A 17,891-nucleotide genomic window follows, 5' to 3' on the forward strand; every position below is an offset into this window, starting at 1 on the left:
AACATTGGGCCCATCAAGGACTTGAAAGGCATACAGAGGGTCACGGGATGACTTGCGGCTCTGAGCCGTTTCATCTCGCGCCTCGGCGAAAGAGGCCTGCCTCTGTACCGCCTCTTAAGAACGGCCGAGTGCTTCACTTGGACCCCTGAGGCCGAGGAAGCCCTCGGGAACCTGAAGGCGCTCCTCACGAACGCGCCCATCTTGGTGCCCCCCGCTGCCAGAGAAGCCCTCTTGATCTACGTCGCCGCTACCACTCTGGTGGTCAGCGCCGCGATCATGGTTGAGAGACGAGAAGAGGGGCATGCATTGCCCGTCCAGAGGCCATTCTACTTCATCAGTGAGGTACTGTCCGAGACTAAGATCCGCTACCCACAAATTCAGAAAGCTGTTGTACGCGGTGATCCTGACGCAGCGGAAGTTGCGACACTACTTCGAGTCTCATCCGGTGACTGTGGTGGCATCCTTCCCCCTGGGGGAGATCATCCAGTGCCGAGAGGCCTCGGGTAGGATTGCAAAGTGGGAAGTGGAAATCATGGGCGAGACAATCTCGTTCGCCCCTCGGAAGGCCATCAAGTCCCAAGTCTTGGTGAACTTTGTGGCTGAATGGGTCGATACTCAGCTCCCAACAGCTCCAATCCAACCGGAACTCTGGACCATGTTTTTTGACGGGTCGCTGATAAAGGCAGGGGCAGGCGCGGGCCTGCTCTTCATCTCGCCCCTCAGGAAGCACCTACGCTACGTGCTACGCCTCCACTTCCCGGCGTCCAACAATGTGGCCGAGTACAAGGCTCTGGTCAACGGGTTGCGCATCGCCATCGAGCTAGGGGTCCGACGCCTCGACGCTCGTGGTGACTCGCAGCTCGTCATTGACCAAGTCATGAAGAACTCCAACTGCCGCGACCCGAAGATGGAAGCCTACTGCGATGAGGTTCGGCACCTGGAGGACAAGTTCTATGGGCTCGAGCTCAACCACATCGCCCGACGATACAACGAGACTGCGGACGAGCTGGCTAAGATAGCCTCGGGGCGGACAACGGTTCCCCCGGACATCTTCTCCCGAGACCTGCATCAACCCTCCGTCAAGACCGACGATGCGCCCGAGCCCGAGAAGGCCTCGGCCCAGCCCGAGGCACCCTCAGCTCAGCCCGAGGCACCCTCGGCCCCCGAGGGTGAGGCACTGCGTGTCGAGGAGGAGCGGAGCGAGGTCACGCCCAATCGAAATCGGCAGACCCCATACCTGCAATATCTCCACCGAGGAGAGCTACCCCTCGACCGAGCCGAAGCTCGGCGGTTGGCGTGGCGCACCAAGTTGTTCGTCTTGCTAGGGGACGGGAAGGAGCTCTACCACCACAGCCCCTCAGGCATCCTCCAGCGATGCATATCCATCGTCGAAGGCCAGGAGCTCTTACAAGAAATACACTCGGGGGCTTGCGGTCACCACGCAGCGCCCCAAGCCCTTGTTGGAAACGCCTTCCGACAAGGTTTCTACTGGCCGACCGCGGTGGCCGACGCCACTAGAATTGTCTACACCTGCCAAGGGTGTCAATTCTATGCGAGGCAGACACACTTGCCCGCTCAGGCTCTGCAGACAATACCCATCACCTGGCCGTTTGCTGTGTGGGGTCTGGACCTCGTCGGCCCCTTGCAGAAGGCACCCAGGGGCTACACGCACCTGCTGGTCGCCATCGACAAATTCTCCAAGTGGATCGAGGTCCGACCCCTACACAGCATCAGGTCCGAACAGGCGGTGGCATTCTTCACCAACATCATCCATCGTTTCGGGGTCCCAAACTCCATCATCACCGACAACGGCACCCAGTTCACCGGCAGAAAGTTCCTGGACTTCTGCGAGGATCACCACATCCGGGTGGACTGGGCCGTCGTGGCTCACCCCATGACGAATGGGCAAGTAGAGCGTGCCAACGGCATGATTCTGCAAGGACTCAAGCTGCGGATCTACAACGACCTCAACAAGTTCGACAAGCGATGGATGAAGGAGCTCCCCTCGGTGGTCTGGAGTCTGAGGACAACGCCGAGCCGAGCCACGGGCTTCACACCGTTCTTTAAAGTCTATGGGGCCGAGGCCATCTTGCCCACGGACTTAGAATACGGTTCCCCGAGGACGAGGGCCTACGACAACCAAAGCAATTGAGCTAACCGAGAAGACTCACTGAACCAGCTGGAAGAGGCTCGGGACATGGCCTTACTACACTCGGCGCGGTACCAGCAGTCCCTACGACGCTACCACGCCCGAGGGGTTCGGTCCCGAGACCTCCAGGTGGGCGACTTGGTGCTTCGGCTGCGGCAAGACGCCCGAGGGCGGCACAAGCTCACACCTCCCTGGAAAGGGTCGTTCGTCATCGCCAAAGTTCTGAAGCCCGGGACGTACAAGCTGGCCAACAGTCAAGGCGAGGTCTACAACAACGCTTGGAACATCTGACAGCTACGTCGCTTCTACCCTTAAGATGCTTTCAAGTCGTTCGTACACCTCATTCACACACAAAGTCTAACCATCAAGGAAGGGTCAGCCTTGCCTCGGCAAAGCCCGACCCTCCCTCGGGGGCTAGAAGGGGGGAACCCCCTCCGCGTCAAAATTTTCCTCGGAAAAGATCTTTTCTGCCAGAATGTCTTTCGTGCTTTTCGACTACTTCGAAAGTGGGATCCTGAAAACGACGGAGTACACGTAAGCAGCCAAGGCTGACCGAGCCGAGGGACTCCTACGCCTCCGAGATACGGATACCTCACTCATCACCTTCTGTGATAAGTAACTCACGCTCGGATAGGTGATTCCACGGACCGAACAAGTCTTCACGCTCGAAAACTCTTCTGCCGAAACGATTTTTCGGGCCTTCTCGACTATATCGATGGCAGAATCCTACGGACGAGTAAGAGTACACGTAAGCGGCAAGGCCGACCGAGCCGAGGGACTCCTACGCCTCCGGGATACGGATACCTCACTCATCACCTTCCATGAAAAGTAACTCTCGCTCGGACAAACAATTCTGTTACCGACAAATAAGTCCAGATACTCGAAACAAGAGGAAAAGAAACGTAGCTTTACAACACGACGACAGTATGTTTGGGCCTCAGCAGCCGCAGAAAACATACGCACACTACAAGATAAACCGATCCTGCAGGCTCGGACCTTGACGGAGGGGGAGCAGCAGCACCCTCGGCGTCAACTACACCTTCGGCAAAGTCCGACCGAGCCTCGGACGGCAACGCGGTCGGAGGATCTCTACTCCGAAGGACGACATCAGCACCGCACCCAGGCCATCGCCGCCAGGGTCTTCTCCAAGAATCCGGCCCGAGCAGACAGCTCGGCCGGCCACCCCGAAGCCTCAGCCAGCTGTCCCCCGAGGACATCAGCCCGGCTCGTGGCCTCGGCAACTCGACTCCGGCGTCGGTCCTGCCAGTGGACGGCCCGGTGAAAGGCAAATGTGCCCTTGGGCCATTTCTAAGTATTTTGGTGATTTAGTGTCCAACACAAGTGCTTAAATGTAAAATGGTGGACAAAGTACAAACCAAGGATAAAAGTATGTTTCTCAGACTTAGTACATTGTTTTATGGACTAATGTATTGTGTCTAAGTGCTGGAAACAGGAAAAATCCAATTGGAAATGTCTTGGCTCGGACAACCAAGAATCTGCTCAGTCGGGGAGCACCGGACAGTGTCCGGTGCGCCAGGCTGGTTCGAGCGAAGTGGCCGCTCTCGGGAATTCACCGGCGACGTACGGCTATAATTCACCGGACTGTCCGGTGTGCACCGGACTGTCCGGTGAGCCAACAGTCGGTCGGGCCAACGGTCGGCCGCGTGATCTGCGCGGGACACGTGGCTGAGCCAACGGCTAGAAGGGGGCACCGGACTGTCCGGTGCGCCACGCGACAGAAGGCAAGAATTGCCTTCCCAGATTTCTCTCAACGGCTCCTAGCTGTCTTGGGGCTATAAAAGGGACCCCTAGGCGCATGGAGGAGGACACCAAGCATTCCTACAACATTCCTAAGCACCAAGACCTCGATTCCGCGCATTTGTTTCATTGTGATAGCATATAGAGCTCTAGTGGAGTTGTGAACTCATTGAGTTGTGTTGCGAGCTCTTGTTGCGACTTGTGTGCGTGTTGACACTCTGATTCTTGTGTCTTGTGTGCGTTGCTAATCCTCCCTTACTCCGTGCTTCTTTGTGAACTTCAAGTGTAAGGGCGAGAGGCTCCAAGTTTGTGGAGATTCCTCGCAAACGGGATTGAGAAAAGCAAGCAAAACACCGTGGTATTCAAGTGGGTCTTTGGACCGCTTGAGAGGGGTTGATTGCAACCCTCGTCCGTTGGGACGCCACAACGTGGAGTAGGCAAGCGTTGGTCTTGGCCGAACCACGGGATAACCACCGTGCCATCTCTGTGATTGATTTCTTGTGGTTATTGTGTTTTGTTGAGACCCCTCTCTAGCCACTTGGCATTTACTATGCTAACGCTTAACCAAGTTTTTGTGGCTTAAGTTTTCAAGTTTTACAGGATCACCTATTCACCCCCCCCCTCTAGGTGCTCTCAATTGGTATCAGAGCCATTCTCTTCACAAAGGGACTAACCGCCCGAAGAGATGGATCCTAAGGGGAAGGGTATCGTGATCAACGATAAAGAGAATGAATCTTTCATCAACGAGCCGAAGGATGACAAGCCTACCGACTCGGGCTTGGGCCATAGACGGAAAGATGGGAAGAAGAAGAAGACAAGGCGCATCAAGGAAATTGTCTACTACGATGACAGCGACGAGTCTACCTCTTCCCAAAAGGACGACGACCACAACGACTACGAGAGAAGAAAACCGGTTAATTCGAACTTTTCTTTTGACTACTCTCGTATTCCGCAAAGTACAAATACTCATTTGCTCTCCATTCCACTTGGCAAACCTCCTCACTTTGATGGAGAGGACTACGGATTTTGGAGCCACAAAATGCGTAGTCACCTGTTCTCTCTCCATCCAAGCATATGGGAGATTGTGGAAAGTGGAATGAAGTTCGATAGCTCAGATAGTCCTATTTTCATTAATGAACAAATTCATAGAAATGCACAAGCCACTACTGTGTTGTTAGCCTCCTTGTGCAGGGACGAGTACCATAAAGTGAGCGGCTTGGACAATGCCAAGCAGATCTGGGACACCCTCAAGATTTCTCATGAGGGGAACGACGTCACCTTGCTCACCAAGATGGAGTTGGTGGAGGGCGAGCTTGGACGGTTCGCGATGATAAGGGGCGAGGAGCCAACCCAAACATACAACCGGCTCAAGACCCTTATCAATAAAATAAGGAGCTACGGAAGCACACGATGGACGGACCACGATGTCGTCCGACTGATGCTAAGGTCCTTTACCGTTCTTGATCCTCATTTGATGAATAATATTCGTGAGAATCCCAGGTACAACAAAATGTCGCCCGAAGAAGTCCTTGGAAAATTTGTAAGCGGGCGAATGATGATCAAGGAGGCGAGGTACGTGGACGACGCGTTGAACGGTCCAATCCATGAGCCTCAACCCATTGCTCTCAAGGCAACAAGGAGCAAGGAGGCATTACCTAGCAAGGTAGCGCAAGTTGAGGCGGCAGGGCTAAACGATGAAGAAATGGCCCTCATCATCAAGCGCTTCAAGACGGCGCTTAAGGGACGCAAGGGACAGCCAAGCAAGACCAAAGCCAAGGGGAAGCGCTCATGCTTCAAATGCGGTAAGATTGGTCATTTTATTGCTAACTGTCCCGACAATTATAGTGATCATGATCAAGGGAACAAGAGGGAGAAGAAGAAGAACTATAAGAAGGCAAAGGGCGAGGCACATCTTGGCAAGGAGTGGGATTCGGATTGCTCCTCGTCCGACTTCGACAATGAAGGACTCGCCGCCACCGCCTTCAACAAGTCATCCCTCTTCCCCAACGAGCGTCACACATGCCTTATGGCAAGGGAGAAGAAGGTATGTACTCGAAACTCTACTTATGCTTCTTCAAGTGAGGACGAATCTAGTGATGAGGATGAAATAGATTATTCATGTTTATTTAAGGGCCTATATAGAACCAAGGTAGATAAAATTAATGAATTAATTGATGCCTTGAATGATAAGAATAGGCTTTTAGAAAAACAAGAGGACTTGTTGTATGAAGAACATGACAAATTTGTAGAAGCACAAAAATCTCATGCCTTAGAAGTTAAGAGAAATGAAATGCTTTCTTGTGAATTATCTTCTTGCCATGAGACAATTTCTAGCTTAAGAAGCATTAATGATGATTTGAATGCTAAGTTAGAAATAGCTAGTAAATCAACAACTTGTGTAGAAAATGTTGTTATTTGCAATAGATGTAAAGATTTTGATATTGATGCTTGTAGTGAACACATAGCTTCTATTGCAAAGTTAAATGATGAAATGGCTAGTCTTAATGCCCAACTTAAGGCTAGCAAAAGTGATTTTGATAAACTAAAATTTGCTAGGGATGCCTACACGATTGGTAGACACCCCTCAATTAAGGATGGGCTTGGCTTCAAGAGGGAAGCCAAGAACTTAACAAGCCATAAGGCTCCCATCTCCGCCAAGGAGAAAGGGAAGGCCCCTATGGCAAGTAGTACTAAAAAGAACCATGCTTTTATGTACAATGATAGAAGACAGTCTCATAGGAGTTGTAATGCTTTTGATTCACATGCCTATGATTCTTATACTATGTTTGCTCCCAGTTCTTCCTATATGCATGGTAGAGATATGCCTAGGAAAAATATTCATCATGTGCCTAGAAAGAATATTGTTCATGTTCCTAGGAAAGTTATGAATGGACCCTCTACAATTTATCATGCTTTAAATACTTCCTTTGCTATTTGTAGAAAGGATAGGAAGATAGTTGCTAGGAAATTAGGGGCAAAATGCAAGGGTGATAAAACTTGCATTTGGGTCCCTAAGACAATTGTGACTAACCTTGTAGGACCCAACAAGAGTTGGGTACCTAAGACCCAAGCCTAAATTTGCCTTGCAGGTTTATGCATCCGGGGGTTCAAGCTGGATTATCGACAGCGGATGCACGAACCACATGACGGGGGAAAAGAGGATGTTCTCTTCCTACGTCAAAAACAAGGATTCCCAAGATTCAATAATATTCGGTGATGGGAACCAAGGCAAGGTAAAAGGGTTAGGTAAAATTGCTATTTCATCTGAGCACTCTATTTCTAATGTGTTTTTAGTTGAGTCACTTGGATATAATTTGTTATCTGTTAGTCAATTATGCAAAATGGGATATAATTGTCTATTTACAAATGTAGATGTGCCTGTCTTTAGAAGATGTGATGGTTCACTAGCTTTTAAGGGGGTACTAGACGGCAAACTTTATTTGGTTGATTTTGCAAAAGAAGAGCCGGTCTAGATGCATGCTTAATTGCTAAGACGAGCATGGGCTGGCTGTGGCATCGCCGCTTAGCACATGTGGGGATGAAGAACCTTCACAAGCTTCTAAAGGGAGAACACGTGATAGGTTTGACTAACGTGCAATTCATAAAAGATAGACCTTGTACAGCTTGTCAAGCAGGTAAACAGGTGGGAGGAGCACATCACAGCAAGAATGTGATAACCACATCAAGGCCCCTGGAGCTGCTACATATGGACCTCTTCGGACCTGTCGCCTATCTAAGCGTAGGGGGAAGTAAGTATGGTTTAGTTATTGTGGATGACTTTTCCCGCTTCACTTGGGTGTTCTTTTTGCAGGATAAGTCTGAAACCCAAGGGACCCTCAAGCGCTTTCTAAGGAGAGCTCAAAATGAGTTTGAGCTCAAGGTGAAGAAGATAAGAAGCGACAACGGGTCCGAATTCAAGAATCTTCAAGTGGAGGAGTTCCTTGAGGAGGAGGGGATCAAGCACGAGTTCTCCGCTCCCTACACACCTCAGCAAAATGGTGTGGTAGAGAGGAAGAACATGACGCTCATTGATATGGCGAGGACTATGCTTGGAGAGTTCAAGACCCCCGAGCGTTTTTGGTTGGAAGCCGTGAACACGGCTTGCCACGCCATCAACAGGGTCTACCTTCACCGCCTCCTCAAGAAGACATCGTATGAGCTACTAACTGGTAACAAACCCAATGTATCTTACTTTCGTGTATTTGGGAGCAAATGCTACATTCTAGTGAAGAAGGGTAGAAATTCTAAGTTTGCTCCCAAAGTTGTAGAGGGGTTTTTGTTAGGTTATGACTCAAATACAAAGGCGTATAGGGTCTTCAACAAATCATCGGGTTTGGTTGAAGTCTCTAGCGACGTTGTATTTGATGAGACTAATGGCTCTCCAAGAGAGCAAGTTGTTGATCTTGATGATGTAGATGAAGAAGATGTTCCGACGGCCGCTATACGAACCATGGTGATTGGTGATATACGACCACAGGAACAAAAGGAGCAAGATCAACCTTCTTCCTCAACTATGGTGCATCCCCCAACTCAAGACGATGAACAGGTTCATCAACAGGAGGCGTGTGATCAAGGGGGAGCACAAGATGATCAAGTAATGGAGGAAGAAGCACAACCGGCACCTCCAACTCAAGTCTGAGCGATGATTCAAAGGGATCATCCCGTCGACCAGATTTTGGGTGATATTAGCAAGGGAGTAACTACTCGTTCAAGATTAGTTAATTTCTGTGAGCATTACTCCTTTGTCTCTTCTATTGAGCCTTTCAGGGTAGAAGAGGCCTTGCTGGATCCGGACTGGGTGTTGGCCATGCAGGAGGAGCTCAACAACTTCAAAAGTAATGAAGTTTGGACACTGGTGCCTCGTCCTAAACAAAATGTTGTGGGAACCAAGTGGGTGTTCCGCAACAAACAAGACGAGCACGGAGTGGTGACAAGGAACAAGGCTCGACTTGTGGCAAAATGTTATGCCCAAGTCGCAGGTTTGGACTTTGAGGAGACTTTTGCTCCTGTGGCTAGGCTAGAGTCCATTTGTATCTTGCTAGCATATGCCGCTCACCATTCTTTCAGGTTGTTCTAAATGGATGTGAAGAGCGCTTTCCTCAACGGGCCAATCAAGGAGGAGGTGTACGTAGAGCAACCCCCTGGCTTCGAGGATGAACGGTACCCCGACCACGTGTGTAAGCTCTCTAAGGCGCTCTATGGACTTAAGCAAGCCCCAAGAGCATGGTATGAATGCCTTAGAGACTTTCTAATTGCTAATGATTTCAAGGTTGGGAAAGCCAATCCAACTCTTTTTACTAAGACTTGCGATGGTGATCTTTTTGTGTGCCAAATTTATGTCGACGACATAATATTTGGTTCTACTAATCAAAAGTCTTGTGAAGAGTTTAGCAGGGTAATGACGCAGAAATTCGAGATGTCGATGATGGGCGAGTTGAACTACTTCCTTGGGTTCCAAGTGAAGCAACTCAAGGATGGCACTTTCATCTCCCAAACGAAGTACACGCAAGACTTGCTAAAGCGGTTTGGGATGAAGGACGCCAAGCCCGCAAAGACGCCGATGGGAACTGACGGACACACCGACCTCAACAAAGGAGGTAAGTTCGTTGATCAAAAAGCATACCGGTCTATGATAGGGTCTTTACTTTATTTGTGTGCTAGTAGACCGGATATTATGCTTAGCGTATGCATGTGTGCTAGATTTCAATCTGATCCAAGGGAATGCCACTTAGTGGCTGTGAAGCGAATTCTTAGATATTTAGTCGCTACGCCTTGTTTTGGGATCTGGTATCCAAAGGGGTCTACCTTTGACTTGATTGGATATTCAGACTCCGACTATGCTGGATGTAAGGTCGATAGGAAGAGTACATCGGGGACGTGCCAATTCTTAGGAAGGTCCCTGGTGTCATGGAACTCTAAGAAACAAACTTCCGTTGCCCTATCCACCGCTGAGGCCGAGTACGTTGCCGCAGGACAGTGTTGCGCGCAACTACTTTGGATGAGGCAAACCCTCAGGGACTTTGGCTACAATCTGAGCAAAGTCCCACTCCTATGTGATAATGAGAGTGCTATCCGCATGGCGGAAAATCCTGTTGAACACAGCCGCACAAAGCACATAGACATCCGGCATCACTTTTTGAGAGACCACCAACAAAAGGGAGATATCGAAGTGTTTCATGTTAGCACCGAGAATCAGCTAGCCGATATCTTTACCAAGCCTCTAGATGAGAAGACCTTTTGCAGGTTGCGTAGTGAGCTAAATGTCTTAGATTCGCGGAACTTGGATTGATTTTTAGCATACATGTGTTTATGCCTTTGATCATGTTCCCTATGCATTTTGTTGCTTAGTATGGTGCTCAAGTTGTCCAAACACTCCCTGGACCTCACAAGTCCGTTGCAAAGTGATGCACATATTTAGGGGGAGATGTGTTACAACTTGACCCATTGAGACTAACCATGTGCTTGAGTTTGCTGATTTAGTCTCAAAGAAGGATTGAAAGGAAAAAAGTGGACTTGGACCATGAAAGACTTCCACTGCACTCCGATGAGAGGGTAACTTATTCCAAGTTCATCTCATGTCCTCTTATTGCCTTTGCATTCTTATTGAAGATTTTGGTGAGGCAATGGGGTTCAAGGGGCCAAGATTGATCCCGTTTTGGTGTTTGATGCCAAAGGGGGAGAAAATAAAGGCCAAAGCGATAAATGGATCAGCTACCACTTGAGAGATACCACTTGAGAGATTTTGAAAATATAGAATAGAGCTTTTGGTTTGTCAAAACTCTTTATTGTCTCTCTTGTCAAAAGTTGGCTTCTTGTGGGGAGAAATGTTGATTATGGGAAAAAGGGGAGTTTTTGAAATCTTGAATTAATTTCTCTTGTAATGACTCTCTTTATGTTTCAACATGTGTGTTTGACTTAGAGATAGAAATTTGAGTTTGATTTGCAAAAACAAACCAAGTGGTGGCAAAGGGTGATCCATATATGTCAAAATTGAACCAAAACAATTTGAGTTCTTATTTGAATTAATTTTGTATTTGTTCTACTTGCTTTATATTGTGTTGGCATAAATCACCAAAAAGGGGGAGATTGAAAGGGAAATGTGCCCTTGGGCCATTTCTAAGTATTTTGGTGATTTAGTGTCCAACACAAGTGCTTAAATGTAAAATGGTGGACAAAGTACAAACCAAGGATAAAGGTATGTTTCTCAGACTTAGTACATTGTTTTATGGACTAATGTATTGTGTCTAAGTGCTGGAAACAGGAAAAATCCAATTGGAAATGTCTTGGCTCGGACAGCCAAGAATCTGCTCAGTCGGGGAGCACCGGACTGTCCGGTGGTGCACCGGACAGTGTCCGGTGCGCCAGGCTGGTTCGAGCGAAGTGGCCGCTCTCGGGAATTCATCGGCGACGTACGACTATAATTCACCGGACTGTCCGGTGTGCACCGGACTGTCCGGTGAGCCAACAGTCGGCCGGGCCAACGGTCGGCCGCGCGATCTGCGCGGGACACGTGGCTGAGCCAACGGCTAGAAGGGGGCACTGGACTGTCCGGTGTGCACCGGACATGTCCGGTGCGCCAACGGCTCTCTGGCTGCCAACGGTCGGCTGCGCCAGTTAAGGAAAGAAATCGGGCACCGGACAGTGTCCGGTGTGCACCGGACTGTCCGGTGCGCCACGCGACAGAAGGCAAGAATTGCCTTCCCAGATTGCTCTCAACGGCTCCTAGCTGCCTTGGGGCTATAAAAGGGACCCCTAGGCGCATGGAGGAGGACACCAAGCATTCCTACAACATTCCTAAGCACCAAGACCTCGATTCCGCGCATTTGTTTCATTGTGATAGCATATAGAGCTCTAGTGGAGTTGTGAACTCATTGAGTTGTGTTGCGAGCTCTTGTTGTGACTTGTGTGCGTGTTGACACTCTGATTCTTGTGTCTTGTGTGCGTTGCTAATCCTCCCTTACTCCGTGCTTCTTTGTGAACTTCAAGTGTAAGGGCGAGAGGCTCCAAGTTTGTGGAGATTCCTCGCAAACGGGATTGAGAAAAGCAAGCAAAACACCGTGGTATTCAAGTGGGTCTTTGGACCGCTTGAGAGGGGTTGATTGCAACCCTCGTCCGTTGGGACGCCACAACGTGGAGTAGGCAAGCGTTGGTCTTGGCCGAACCACGGGATAACCACCGTGCCATCTCTGTGATTGATTTCTTGTGGTTATTGTGTTTTGTTGAGACTCCTCTCTAGCCACTTGGCATTTACTGTGCTAACGCTTAACCAAGTTTTTGTGGCTTAAGTTTTCAAGTTTTACAGGATCACCTATTCACCCCCCCTCTAGGTGCTCTCACCCGGCCAGGCTCCGGCCGATGAAGTCTTCTTTTTGATCCAACTCTGCCTCTGTCCATGCTGGCACCGCTGCCTCCGGCCTCGGCTCATCGAAGAGCGGCCGAGGGTTTCCTTAAACTAAGCAAGAGAAGCCTCGGGCGGCTAGGCCGACCAAGCCAAGGGACTCCTATGCCTCCAGGATACGGATACCTCACTCGTCACCTTCGCACGAGGCAACTCACACTTGGTTAAGCGGTTCAGTTAGCCGACAAGCGAGTCCTAGTGCTCGAAATGAGGAAAAAACACGGCTCCGTGCCGAAAATACATACATGTTCAGGCCCCGACAGCCACAATGAACAAGACATCGGCACTCAAGGTGCCATTACAAACGGAACTCCGGTTCCGCCTCCGTGGGTACGAACAACCCCCCACATTGGAGGGCCCGCGGGGCGATAAGGCTCCAGGTGGCCCACCGCCGCCCGCTCCAGCAGCAGCGACAACGACCTCCGCTCTAGGTGGCCGAACTGCAGCAGCGATGGCCTCAGGGCGGACGCCGCTGCAACAATGCCCTCGCCCACGTCTCCGCTCGAGGGGCGAGGACAAGCTATCAAAGCCAAAGAGCCGGAGGCCCGGAGCGCGGATGGTAGCGGTGATCCCGTCGGCGACGAGGACTTCTTCAGCCGCCACCACCTCAGCGCCGACGACGGAAGCCATCTGCCCACCGGCAGATCCCCACTCGGATCCTCCCGGACGAGCGGAGCACCGACCTCCGCGTAGAAGCGTCGTACCGGGGCAAAGGCAGGACAGCCCCATAACACGAACGCCGCCCTAGCAGCGCGCGACGTCTTGGGCGGTCCTCCGGTGCGCGCGGCGCGACAACCGCTCTTGCGGCGGGAGGGGGCACCGGGAGCCGAGCCAGAGCCAGCTGAGCCAGCGAGCCCAACACGTTGAAGCTGACGACGCTCGCCGTCGACCAGCCCCGCGTTGTCGAAGTCCGACCCTCCCGCTAGGCCGGTGAGCGCCCTCTCCCTTGAATGCTGAGGGAGAAGGTGACCCACGAACCCGCGCGGGAGGTAGAGCTCCAGCTCAGCCCGGCCTCCGCCCCAGCCAGGATGATGAAGATCCTTGAAGCTGAGGGCGGGACCAAGATCGCAGCCTGGCTCGCTTCTCCCCACCATCGAACTGGTGGTCACCGTCTTGGGTGACCACCGGCGAGGGGATGCGGCTGGGCTGCCTGATGAAAATCCTTGAAGCCGAACGATGGCTGAAAGTACCAACTTCCGCGAAGTTGTGTTCCTCCAACGACAAGGCGGAAGAACTGCGAGTGTCCCCCATCCGGAGGCTCGGAAGGTGGAAAGACGCGATGCATAAGGGGAGCGCGAAGACATGGTTGCCTTTCAAGGGGGTCACCCTCCTTTTAAATGCTTCTCAAAATCTTATTTATTTACCTTTGACTATTTGCAAAAGAACTTTGAAAAGAATTTACAAAAGAATTTGCAAAAACAAAACATGTGGTGCAAGCGTGGTCCAAAATATTAAAATTAAAGAAACAATCCATGCATATCTTATATTGGCTCAATTCTAAGTAACCTTTGCACTTACATTATGCAAACTAGTTCAATTATGCACTTCTATACTTGCTTTGGTTTGTGTTGGCATCAATCACCAAAAAGGGGGAGATTGAAAGGGAATTAGGCTTACACCTATTTCCTAATTGATTTTGGTGGTTGAAATTGCCCAACACAAATAATTGGACTAACTAGTTTGCTCTAGTTTATAAGTTCGACAGGTGCCAAAGGTTCTCAATAGGCCAATAAAAAGACCAAGAAAAGGGTTCAAATCAAAGGAGCCAAGTATACCGAAGTGTGCCCTGGTTTGGCGCACCGGACTGTCCGGTGCACCACCGGACAGTGTCCGGTGCACCAGGGAACTCGACGCCCAACTCTTCACCTTCGGGAATTTTCAGAGGGCTCCGCTATAATTCACCGGACTGTCCGATGCACCACCGGACAGTGTTCGGTGCTCCAAGGGAGAGCAACTCTGAACTCGCCAGCTTCGGGAATCCGCTCCGCTATAATTCACCGGACAGTGTCCGGTGCACACCGGACTGTCCGGTGTGACAGCGGAGCAACGACTACTTCGCGCGCAATGGTCGACTGCAACACATTAAATGTGCGCCTGCGCGTGCAGAGGAGCAAGGCACGCGCGGGTGGCACACCGGACAGCCTACAGGGCTTGTCCGATGCACCACCGGACAGCCAGGCGGGCCCACAAGTCAGAGCTCCAACGGTCAGAACCCATCGGCCAGGTGACGTGACTGGCGCACCGGACAGTGTCCGGTGGCGCACCGGACTGTCCGGTGCGCCATGCGACAGCAGCCTCCACCAAATGGCTAGTTTGGTGGTTGGGGCTATAAATACCCCAACCACCCCCACATTCAAGTCATCCAAGTTTTCCACCTCCCAACTACTTACAAGAGCTCTAGCATTCAATACAAGACACGCCAAAGAGATCAAATCCTCTCCCAACTCCACACAAAACTTTAGTGATTAGTGAGAGAGATTTGTTGTGTTCATTTGAGCTCTTGCGCTTGGATTGCTTCTTTTTCTCATTCTTTCTTGCGATCATTTCAATTGTAATCAAGGCAAGAGACACCAATTGTGTGGTGGTCCTTGCGGGAAGTTTGGTTCCCAATTGATTGAGGAGAGAAGCTCACTCGGTCCGAGGGACCGTTTGAGAGAGGGAAAGGGTTGAAAGAGACCCGGTCTTTGTGACCACCTCAACGGGGAGTAGGTTTGCAAAAACCGAACCTCGGTAAATCAAATCCTTGTGTCTCACTCTTTATTCGCTTGCGATTTGTTTTCACGCCCTCTCTCGGACTCGTTTACATTTCTAACGCTAACCCGGCTTGTAGGTGTGATTAAGTTTGTAAATTTCAGATTCACCCTATTCACCCCCCCTCTAGGCGACTTTCATATACCTTTGATCATATCTTTTTCATATGGTACAAATGCATATTTCTTATTCTTCTTGTGCCAAGGTTAAGACTAATGTGTGTTCAATTGTTTTTCTATGATTAGTCTTAAATTGAAAGGGAAATGGAGTACTCAGCAAAGACAAGGCTTCCACTCCAGCTCTGACGGTATCATTTATCGTTTACCGTTACTCAGGAAACTCTCAATTGGTATAAACCTTCACTCATATTTCTTTTACCAAAGGGGGAGAAAATAGGACCCAAAAGGGGAGAATTCAAAAGGGCTCTCAAGTTCTTCGTTTTTGGCGATTAATGCCAAAAGGGGAGAAAGTATTAAGCCCAAAGCAAAAGGACCGCACCACCATTTAAATTTTTCAAAAACTAAAGGAAGAAATTATTTCAATTGATATTTCAGTTAATCTCAAAATTTTCGATTGATATCTCATTTGGTTTAAAATTTTCAATTAGTATAAAAATTTCAGTTGGTACAATTTCATTTGGTATCTGTTTCAAAAAGAGAAATCATTTCAAAAACCCTCTTGAAAGCTAAAGGGAGAATTTATTCAGGGGGAGCTTTTTATTTAGTCAAAGGAAAATCATTTGAAACAGGGGAGGAATTTCAAATCTTAAAAATGCTTCTTGAAATCATATTCTTTTACTTTTGGCTATTTGCAAAAGAATTTGAAGAGATTTTCCCAAAAGATTTGCAAAAACAAGGAAGTGGTGCAAATGTGGTCCAAAATGTTAAATACAAGAAAGCAACCACGTTTATTCTTAGACATATGTATAAAGTTTTCATTTGGTTTAAATCTAAGTAACCTATGCACATCAATCATAATTGCAAACTAGTTACATTTCTACACTTTATATTTGCTTTGGTTTGTGTTGGCATCAATCACCAAAAAAGGGGAGATTGAAAGGGAAATGGGCTTAATCATTTCCTATAATCGATTTTGGTGGTTGACGTCCATTATAAACCACATGGACTAATTAGTTTGCCTAGATATCTTTTATCTCAGGTGCACAAGGTTCAAACACAAACCAAGAAAGAAATGAAGTTGGGGACTCAACAAAGATTGGAGCAACAACTTGAGAGTGTGCTGCAAGTGGCGCACCAGACAGTGTCCGGTGCCCTAGACCGAGCTCCACTCGAACTGGCCACTCTCGGGTTTTCCTAGGGTGCGCTCCACTATAAATCACCGGACATGTCCGGTGTGCACGAACATGTCCGGTGAGCCAGCGGAGCAATGGTAACCTGACACCAATGGTCGACTACCAAAGTGAACAGTGTGCGTCAGAAGTCAGAGGCACCGGATTGTCCGGTGCAACTATAGAACAAAGGACTCCAACAGTCAACCGCTCCAAACCCCAACGATGTGTTGATGTGGCACGCACCAGAGAGTGAACAATGCCCTATTCAGTGCTCCACTGGACTGTCCGGTGTGCCCATCGATAGCAAAAACAGCCAACGACTAGGAAGTAGTTGGAGGCTATAAACACCCCCAACCACCTCTTTCAATGGCATCCAAGTTTTCTGAAGTTCATATTCAATACAAGAGCAATAGCATTCACTCCAAGACACATTCAAAAAATCAAATCTTCTCCAGGTCTCAAAATCAACTCAATTCATTGGTGACTTGAGAAGAGGTTGTTTTGTGTTCTTTTTGTTGCTCTTGTTGCTTGGATTGCTTTCTCCTTTCTATTCTTAATTCTCTAAGTGCTTTGTAAAGCTAGCAAGAGACACCTAAGTGTGTGGTGATCCTTGCGGGGTCTTAGTGACCCAAGTGATTAAGAAGAAGCCTCGGCTGGTCTGTGTGACCGATTGAGAGAGAGAAATGGTTGGAATAGACCCGACCTTTGTGGCCTCCTCAGCGGAGACTAGGTTCTTTGGAACCAAACCTCGGTAAAACAAATCACCGTGTTCACTTGTTGTTCTTGATTGATTTGTTTTCCCTATTTCCTCTCTCTAAGGTTTCCTTACTAATATTGATTTGAGTTTGCTTCCAAAGTTATACCCATCAATTTGAGCAACTCCTAGCAAGAGAAACAATCTTCCACACTCCCATTTAATTCGAACGCTAACCCCAGCCTTAGTGTGTGTTTAAAGTTTATAAATTTCAGGTTTCGCCTATTCACCCTCCCTCTAGACGACTTTCAGTGCCGCCGCCAGGGCCGCGCCCGTGGCTGGTGCCGTGTGCCCGCGCCGTTGGGTGGCCGAGGCCGAGGCCGGCCACGCCCGCCGTTGTCGAATCCGCGCCGACGGCCCGCGTGGCCGGGTCGCGCTCACTCGCGCAGAGGATCCGAGCGCCCGTGGTCGAGGCCGTGCACTCGTGCCGCACGCCACGCTGGGCCGAGTGCCTGTGGCCAGGGACGCGCGCCCGGTCCGGGGCCGAGCGCCTGCGCCGGGTCACGCTCATGCCGGCGAGCGCGCCCATGTAGTTACGACCGCTCCCGAGCAGGTGCGAACCGCCATGGCCGATCGTCGTCGGACAACGTCATCGACGTCACTAACTATGTGTTTGGTTTGAGGAATAAGCTAGTCCATTATTTTCCCACTCCTTATTTTTTTGTTTGGTTTGTGGAATGGAATGATTTGATCCATCACCACCTCATCACTCATAGTTAGTTAGTACTAATATGGGGAATGTGGTCATCCCACCAAATTTGGAATGGACCCATGATGCACCATCTCATTT

The sequence above is a fragment of the Zea mays genome, chromosome 7 (assembly GCF_902167145.1).
Source record: "Zea mays cultivar B73 chromosome 7, Zm-B73-REFERENCE-NAM-5.0, whole genome shotgun sequence".
NCBI lineage: Eukaryota > Viridiplantae > Streptophyta > Magnoliopsida > Poales > Poaceae > Zea > Zea mays.